The sequence below is a fragment of the Salmo salar genome, chromosome 21 (genome assembly GCF_965601325.2).
Source record: "Salmo salar chromosome 21, fSalSal1, whole genome shotgun sequence".
In the NCBI taxonomy this organism is placed as follows: Eukaryota; Metazoa; Chordata; class Actinopteri; order Salmoniformes; family Salmonidae; genus Salmo; species Salmo salar.
This window is the reverse complement of record NC_138311.1, coordinates 42802501-42812500: the sequence shown is the minus strand read 5'-3', so window position 1 is coordinate 42812500 and position 10000 is coordinate 42802501. Positions and strand designations below refer to the sequence as shown.

Genomic DNA, 10000 nt, shown 5'->3' with positions numbered 1-10000 from the left:
GACTAAACAGTCCTAGTGCCATATCCCTGACTAAACAGTCCTAGTGCCATATCACTGACTAAACAGTCCTAGAGCCATATCACTGACTAAACAGTCCTAGAGCCATATCACTGACTAAACAGTCCTAAGGCCATATCACTGACTAAACAGTTCTAGTGCCATATCACTGACTAAACAGTCCTAGGGCCATATCACTGACTAAACAGTCCTAGAGCCATATCACTGACTAAACAGTCCTAGTGCCATATCCCTGACTAAACAGTCCTAGTGCCATATCACTGACTAAACAGTCCTAGAGCCATATCACTGACTAAACAGTCCTAGAGCCATATCACTGACTAAACAGTCCTAAGGCCATATCACTGACTAAACAGTCCTAGTGCCATATTGTAAGTGTTTCATACTGCAACAATGTCCCCTACCAGCCAGCGGCAAGAAGAATGTCAGCTCTCTGTGGTGTCGCCCGGGTGACGCTATAACCCTCAATGAGTCATGAGCATCCTCTTTATCCCAGAGGACATTGGGGATGAGTTACACACACACACTGGGGACGAGCTGCACTTGCAGGACTGGTGCCCGCTGCCCTAGGTCGGTGACGAGCAGCTGTTTTTGGTTGCTATGAATTAACCTCCAAAACTGAACATTGAACAATAAAACAGTCTCAGATGCTGGGCTGCTGAATGCTGCTGGGCTAGCAGGTCTGTTTCACCCCCCCCCGTCCCCCCGTCCCCCCCCCCCCGTCCCTCTTGGTGTGTGGTTCCAAGTGCCTGCAGCTTCTGTGGTCTCTTTATTACTGTCCCAAAACCTGCTCTGTATGTAACAGACATAACTAGGGCCTACAGTGAACATGATGATGATAATGATTGTGGTGAGGGTGTAACGGTTGTCGTCGGGAATGGAGGACCAAAATGCAGCAGGAATGTGGATGCTCATCTTGTATTTATTTTTAAATCAAGAAAACGCCAAAATAACAAACAAAGAACTCACGAACAACAAAACAGTCTTGTCAGGCTCACACACGCAAAACAAGAAACAATCTCCCACAAACACTAAACCAAACAAATACCCATATATAGGACTCCCAATCAGAGGCAACGAGAAAACACCTGCCTCCAATTGAGAGTCCAACCCCAATAAACCAGACATAGAAATACAAAAGACCAGAGACCACATAGAAATACAAACATAGAACATTACCCAAAAATCCGGAAATAATAAATCAAACGCCCTATTAAATAAACCACCACCCCGAACCACATAAAACAAATACCCTCTGCCACGTCCTGACCAAACTACAATAACAAATAACCCTTATACTGGTCAGGACGTGACAGAGGGTGAGGATGATGAGGAAGAAGAAAAGGTAGATTCCTGGTTGTCACTAGTTACCAGAGCAACAAAGTCAATATTGTCTATCGTAAAAATGCGCAATTGAAAAACAAATCTGTTGGTCTTAATTTAGGGTTAGGCATAAGGTTAGCAATGTGGTTGGTTAAGGTTATGATTAGGTTTAACATCCGATTTTATGTAGAGAAATTGTAGAAATAGGTGGGGTTTAGCCATAATTATGACTTTGTGGCTGTGGTAACTAGCGACAACCCAGATTCCGTGTCGTCTCTTTGTTACATTCTTCCTGTCTGTGACACTGTAGCTCTTCTTCATCTGTCTCCCTCTCTTTCATCCATCCTCTCTCTTTCTTCCTTAACCACCCTGCCTCTGTGCTTGTCATTCGACTGAACTAGTTGGAATCCTGTTTCCATGGAGACCCTCCGGCTCCACTGAACAAGCAAGAAAAAAGAAAGAGAGGGAGGGAGAAAGTGAGGGAGGCTGCTGCCAGCTGTGTGACTCATCATATTTGTATTTATTTAATTGTATTTATTTCACCTTTATTTATCTAGGCAAGTCAGTTAAGAACAAATTCTTATTTACAATGACAGCCTAGGAACAGTGGGTTAACTGCCTTGTTCAGAGGCAGAACAGATTTTTATCTTCAACTGCCCTCCAGGCAGCCTTCACTGTTCTCTGCTGACCTGCCCTTCAGCACTACAGTATTGTAACATACTGTATAGTACTGTACACTCTCACGTTGTCACCCTCCCACCCAGCCCCTCACCAGACCGCCTCACCAACCATCAACACTGTCTGTCCCATCTGAGGCCAACGCCCAGCCCCTGTCCTGGCACAGCAACTTGTTCTAACATCTAGTCCAAAGGTTCTCCAACAAGAGGACATTCTGTCCATATGCTGCCTGTAGTATTTATAGCCTGAGAAAACAGAGGCGAGGAGACGTTTATCCACTAACACACACATACACATCAGTGGAGGCTCCTCAGAAAAGGAAGGGGAGGACCATCCTCCTCAGTTAATTTCATAAAAGTCAAAATAGTGAAACATTTAAAAAGTTATCCTTTTTAGATAAAACTGTACTAAATATATTCACGTCACCAAATAATTGTTTGAAACACACTGTTTTGCAATTAAGGTATTTTTATTTTATAGGAAAGTCAGTTAAGAACAAATTTGTATTTACAATGATGGCCTTTCCAGGCCAAACCCTAACAGCACTGGGCCAATTGAGCGCCGCCCTATGGGACTCCCAATCACAGCCGGTTGTGATACAGCCTGGAATCGAACCAGTGTCTGTAGTGACACCTTTAGCACTGAGATGCAGTGCCTTAGACCAATGTGCCACTCGAGAGCCCTGAAGGTCTACAGTAGTAGTCTCACCAAAACTCTGTAGGCTAGCACCATGGTGTAGCCAGAGGACAGCTAGTTTCTGTCCTCTGGCTACATTGACTTAGGAGGTTCATAGTTCTCACCCTCTTCCATTGACTTACACAGTAATTATGACAACTTTCAGAGGACGTCCTCCAACCTATCAAAACACTTGCAGCATGAACTGATATGTTGTCCACCCAGTCAATTAATTTGACTGGGTGTAACTGCTAAACTGCTTTCTGACTGTACACTGTACTGCATGATTGTAGAGTGTGTACTAACGCGTTAGTTCCAGTAGCTATGTTGACTATGACGTAAGACAACATGTAGGCTTTGTGTAGCGGTTAGCGGTCCTGATGTGAAAGTTTGGCTTGGAAAGGTTTTTTCACCTGGTCACAGACAGCTGATGTGTTGTGCACTGAAGTCCACAAGCGAAGGGAAAAGTTGAGAGGAAGAGTTGAAGGTTGAAGGAATTACATTAAATATACAACGAGCAAAGTGGTCATGCTGTTTTTATGTGGCTTCTATGAAAGTGAACTGTTTGTGTGTTATCAGGGGTGTATTGATTCCGCTGATTCTGTTGAAAAAAGTTTATTAAACGGAAGCAAAAGGAACAAACCAGGGATTAACATACCTGAATTTGTCCAATAGAAACTCTATATTGCAACTGTTGGACTAATGCTTACACCCTACATCAGCTAGATGCAGGAAAGAGTGTGCAAGGTGGTATTGAAGGTGTCACTGTTTGTCACCTTGAATTCTCAAAATTCTCTCGACCTGTACACCTACAGTACGTTGTAAACATTCATTTATAGGCTAGGTTCTAGCAACCTCATGATGGGTAGAGGGAAGATTCGAGTAACATTTAGAAGCCTAAACTTTTCGATGTTCCATTAAGAAAGTCCTAATATTCCCTCGCCTTAAATTGCACCGACCACCACTGACACACATGTACACACACACATGCTCAAGAGGGTACTGAGTGACAACCCTGTCCTCCCTGTCCCTTCTCAGGTGCATGCAGACACACTCACATAAACAGTGTATATGAATGCATCTCACACAATGCCATAGTGATCGTGAGCACAGTAGCTTTTGTTGTTGTTGTGGGGACTATGGTGTGAAACTTTGGTAATTCACGTGAAGACATTTCTGCACAACATTTCATTCTCAGATAGTTGTCCCCCACGATGAAATCGGGAAGGGGACTGTGGATCTGCCTCTGTCCGTCCATAAGTTTGTTCGTTCGTACGTTAGTCACGTGCGATATCTCATACAGCACGAAACTTGGGTGAATGATGCGTCTTGCCATAGAGATCCGGCATTTACAATATGACACTGATTGGCCAGATGGTGGCGTTATAACAAGAGATTGAAAATGCAAACTTTGAAGGGTCACGACTGGATCTGTCTCCGTCCTTACGTCTGTACGTTAATCACACGCAATATCTCACACAGCCCTGGCCCAATTTTCACAAAACTTGCCATAGAGGTCCGTCATTTACAAAATGACACTGAATGGCCCAAGGCAGGAGTTTATAGTAATTAACTGAAATGTGTTAGATATCTCAATTGGTCCAAGGTGGGGCGACATGTTTCCTGTTGCCTTGTTTGTGTTGTGACTTGTGAAGTACGCCTTTGGAGTTGTATTGCATCCATAACATCTTATCATTGGTGATGTCTCATCTGCATTTCTGACTCCTGAACACTGCAACAGTGAACACAGCCATGGCTCCTTATACTAGCCTAACCACCATCTGGCATCCCTGGCCCTTTTCTGGTCTCTGAAAGATCAATATCATTAAATGTCAAGCAGTGTTTGTTTGCCTCTGGCACACTGATTAACAGTGCTTTTAAGCTGTCCAGTCATGATGTACCTTTAAAGCATCTGCCTTGCTTGCTATTTGCTTCACGCTCACAGCCTTGTGTGTTTATGCCTAATTGTTTTGCATGAGCGTCTGTGTGGGTGTGGGGAATTTTGCATTTTCAATGTTTTCTGGGTATATGCAATTTATGCTTATTGAAATTTACTCTGCAGCACTGTACTTGTTTGAATTTATTTTGCGTGTGTGTGTGTGTGTGTGTGTGTGTGTGTGTGTGTGTGTGTGTGTGTGTGTCTGGAACTACACACTACTTTTTTTAGCAAAAATAAAATATGGGTAAAGTAGGCAAGAATTTCCTGTATTTTTCGGCATCAGACCTGCCTACTTGAAACATTGTTTATGGTGGTTCTGGACCGGTTCCGACTGACATTTTGGTGTATAAAGCGCTTTGTAAAACACCGTAAGGTCCTGTGCCTTATAATGCCACAAAGACCCATCTGTCTGCTCTCCGTTGCCACTCTGTCAGCGGAGAGAGAGTGACGTGTCACATTTTCTGGTCCATCCAGACAAATAATCTATTTCCTCTTCCTCTGAGTGAGTGACGTCATATGAACGGTGACAGTCTAGTGAGTCCAGCCCTTGTGGTTTCATCTCACTGTGATATTCTCAGCTTGATTTAGAGCTCTCAACATAAAGAAATACTAAATAATGTCATAGAATTGAAAGAAGACTCCTTTTTCTTGATCACAAAAAGGCAAAATCATTTCATGCTTAAAGCTGAAGTTGTAACGAATCTGAATGTACTGTATTCGAATGGTGTTTCTGTCGTCAGTTATATGAAATAGTGCCGATATAGTACTGTCACAAGTATGATCATATTGATTTTACAGTTATTATACGTGCAATGTTATAGCAAGTTATTTATAATTTGATTATCACTATATTCAGAAAGCATTTCAGTCATTTCAAGCCCTATTGCCCCACTTTTGTTGAATAAGTCACAAAATTCTATGTTATTTTTCATATTTACATAATATTTGTACACTGTACTTGACCTTGTGTCCTCAAAAGGGAGAACACCTCAGCAATTTTTTTTTTAATGACCAGAAAGGTGAGTTCCAGAACTTTCTAAAACTATGCAACATTACCAGTTATTATTTATGGCCTATTCATGAAAATTAATTAAGTTTGGGTATGTCTAGTCAGGCGGAAATCCACATTTTGCCCTGTCAATAGTCTAAATTACACATCATGACTCCAGAGTGATCTGTTCATTCAATTTGTAATCTATGACATTTGTGATTTAGATAATTTTTCACAAAGGAGTTTGGATGTAGTGATCTACTTTTTCAAAGTAACTTCAGTTAAGTAAACTACACTGAGTGTACAAAACATTAGGAACACCTTCCTAATATTGATCTGCACCCACTTTTGCCCTCAGAACAGCCTCAATTCGTCGGGGCATGGACTCTACAAGGTGTCGAAAGCATTCCACAGAGTTAGGGTTGTGTCAAGTTGGCTGGATGTCCTTTGGGTGGTGGAACATTCTTTCTGGTTCTAGATAGCACCTTTTTTTCTAAGAGTCAAGCCAGCTTGAGTTAAAAAGCAAGGAAGGACAGTGGTGACAATGCAAAATACTGTCTCAGTCTGTAGATGAAGTCAGGGGTTAGTTACTGCTACTGCTGACGAGGAAATTGATAATGGTCAGATGGTCAGAGGAAGGGAGGTAGTGAAGGGTTCTTTAGTGATCAGGACAGGGGCAGAAAGCACCCCTGTTACCACCCTCCCCCCAACTCCATCTCTTCTGTCTCCGTCTCACTTTCTATCTCTCTTTCTGTCTCTCTTTCTGTCTGTCTCCTTTTCTGTCTCTCTCTTTCTGTCTCTCTCTTTCTGTCTGTCTGTCTGTCTGTCTGTCTGTCTGTCTGTCTGTCTGTCTGTCTGTCTGTCTGTCTGTCTGTCTGTCTGTCTGTCTGTCTGTCTGTCTGTCTGTCTGTCTGTCTGTCTGTCTGTCTGTCTGTCTGTCTGTCTGTCTGTCTGTCTCTCTTTCTGTCTGTCTCTCTCTCTCTCTCTCTCTCTCTCTCTCTCTCTTTCTCTCTCTCTCTCTCTGTCTGTGTGTGTGTTGTAGAGCTGTACCATTGCAGGTTAAAGCCTGGCCAGGTTCCAACAACCTCTCCCTACAGGAGTCCTCTCCACCCTCCCTCCCGCTTAACACATTCTGGTTAGAGTCACACCCTGGCCTTAGTGTGGGCTATTTCAGGGCACTACCATCCAGGAACAGGTCATTGTTTTTACTCTCACACAGCTAAAACAGAATGGTTTCTTTTTTATTTCCCCCTGTGTTGTTTGCGATGACAGAAATAGACTAAACTATAATAAAATCAGTCACCCAGCGAGAATTGTGGGAAGAGCTATGGCTTCCTGGCACATACTTTCAACTGTCAAGAACGTCTGGTTCAATAAGTCAATCTTTCCTATGGGAGTATATGAGAAACTTTGTAAGTGTCCCTTATATCTGAAGAGTTGGACAGTCAACCAGGTTTTTTCCCATGAGAACTGTCATGAGAAATCAAAGTGCTGTTTCTGAACAGCATACGAACAAAAATTCGGAGCATTTTGACAAGCGCTGCATAAACCGTTAGAGAGTGTGAATATTCTTATATTAAAAATCATGTGTTACGTGAACACAAAATGTCTGAATATACTGTATGTGAGAAAGGACGGAGAGAAGTTAATAATGATTATGTATCTGTCTCCATGGTAGCATTCCTCTGTAAACTGTCAGTGGGCCAAGCAGGCCGCTCCCGCCCACACACCTTTACCATCCACTCACCTTGACTTTACTGCAGTAACAGTTAGTTCCTCTTAACCATCTGTCCTTATTCCGACCTCCTCTCCGGCCTCCTCTCCGAATTCAACTTGGGCCTCCTCTCCGGCTTCCCCTCCGGTCTCCTCTCCGGTGTCCATTCCGGCCTCCTCTCCGGCCTCCATTCTGGCCTCCTCTCCGGTCTTCACTCCGATCTCCACCACAACCTCCTCTCCGGCCTCCACTCTGGCCTCCACTCTGTCCTCCACTCTGGCCTCCTCTCCGGCCTCCACTACGGGCCTCCACTCCGATCTCCTCTCTGGCCTCCTCTCCGGCCTCCACTTTGGCCTCCTCTCCGGCCTCCATTCCGGTTTCCACTCCGGTGTCCACTTCGGCCACCCTGAAACATTGACAGTCGGACTGTGTCAGGAGCTAGGGGACAGAGGAAGGAAACACACCCTGGATTATAAATACATAACAGAGCAATTATTGGAACACATACTGTAGGTAGGGCTACTGTAGGGGGCAGTACTATCAAAGCAGTTGTGTATCAAAAAGGTTCATTTTGAAAACTATTGAACTGGTATGGGAGAATAGCAGGACTGGTTGCCAAGGACTGACTATAAACCTCAAACATTATTTTGTAGAACTGCTATACCCGACGTGTTTGTGTGACAGCCCATGGCATGGCAGGATAGCGAATCCAGTTTGGCCAGCTACCCGCCATCCATCCCACAATGCACTGGGTGTCTGTGTTATGTAAGAGGCTGGTCTGCTCTACTGTTAGTGATACTGGGTGGACAACTCTTTCTCTCTTTCTCTTTCTGTCATACATTTCTCAGGGACTATAGTCAGCTGTGGTCTAAAGTTACATAATACATAAAGTTACATTTGTATTACATTTGTATAACATTTTCAAACATTGCAATTCGTCTCAAAAGACATCATATGCATTATTAGGCCATTTATATCCAGCTAATCTGTATAGAGATGTGTTACGTAGGTTGAATCACAGGAGGCTGGTGAGGGGAGGACGGCCCATAATAATGGCTGGCATGGATTTAATATAATGGAATTAAACCACGCTGATTCTCAATCAGCCACCCTGATCCTCAACACTGGGGCCCCTCAGGGGTGTGTACTTAGTCCCCTCCTGTACTCCCTGTTCACCCACAACTCCTTCACCATCATTAAGTGGTAAGGCTGATCACCGACAACGATGAGACAGCCTATAGGGAGGAGGTCAGAGAACGGGCAGTGTGGTGCCAGGACAACAACCTCTCCCTCAATGTGAGCAAGACAAAGGAGCTGATCGTGGACTACAGGAAAAGGCGGGCCAAACAGGCCCCTATTAGCATCGACTGGGCTGAATTGGAGCGGGTTGAGAGTTTCAAGTTCCTTGGTGTCCACATCACCAACGAACTATCATGATCCAAACATACCAAGACAGTCGTGAAGAGGGCACGACAAAACCTTTTCCCCCCTCAGGAGACTGAAAAGATTTGGCATGGGTCCCCAGATCCTCAAAAGGTTCTACAGCTGCACCATCGACAGTATCCTGACCGGTGGCATCATCACCTGGTATGGCAACTGCTCAGCATCTGACCGTAAGGCGCTACAGAGGGAAGTGCGTACAGCCCAGTACATCACTGGGGCCAAGCTTCCTGCCATCCAGGACCTATATAATAGGCGGTGTCAGAGGAAAGCCCATAAAATTGTCAGAGACTCCAGCCACCCAAGTCATAGACTGTTTTCTCTGCTACCACACGGCAAGCAGTACCGGAGCACCAAGTCTAGGTCCAAAAGGCTCCTTAACAGCTTCTAACCCCAAGCCATAAGACTGCTGAACTATTAATCAAATGACCACTGGACTATTTACATTGATACCCCTCTCCGTTTGCTCTGTACTTTGCTGCTACTCGCTGTTTATTATCTATGCATAGTCACTTCACCCCCACCTACATGTACAGATTACCTCAACTAGCCTGTACCCCCGCACACTGACTCAGTACCAGTACCCCCTGTATATAGCCTCGTTATTGTTATTCTTATTGTGTTACTTTTTATTACTTTTTACTTTAGTCTATTTGGTAAATATTTTCTTAACTCTTCTTGAACTGCACTGTTGGTTAAGGGCTTGTAAGTAAGCATTTCACGTTAAGGTCTACACTTGTATTCGTCACATGTGACAAATACAGTTTGATTTGATTTATTCAATTCCAGCCATTACTATGAGCCCAATCTCACAATGAATCATAGTATCGTAGTGTCATAGTGTCACTAGTCATAGTGTTATAGTGTCACTAGTCATAGTGTTATAGTGTCACTAGTCACAGTGTTATAGTGTCACTAGTCACAGTGTTATAGTGTCACTAGTCATAGTGTTATAGTGTCACTAGTCACAGTGTTATAGTGTCACTAGTCGCAGTGTTATAGTGTCACTAGTCACTGTGTTATAGTGTCACTAGTCACAGTGTTATAGTGTCACTAGTCACAGTGTTATAGTGTCACTAGTCACAGTGTTATAGTGTCACTAGTCACAGTGTTATAGTGTCACTAGTCGCAGTGTTATAGTGTCACTAGTCACTGTGTTATAGTGTCACTAGTCACAGTGTTATAGTGTCACTAGTCACAGTGTTATAGTGTCACTAGTCAC

The 10000-nt window shown here is 43.7% G+C and overlaps 1 protein-coding gene across 4 annotated transcripts in view; it reads left to right on the top strand.

Annotated features, from left to right (window-relative positions):
* LOC106582334 (diacylglycerol kinase beta-like) overlaps window positions 1-10000 on the top strand; it is a 191201-nt gene that overhangs the window by 165873 nt on the left and 15328 nt on the right. The window lies entirely within an intron of this gene.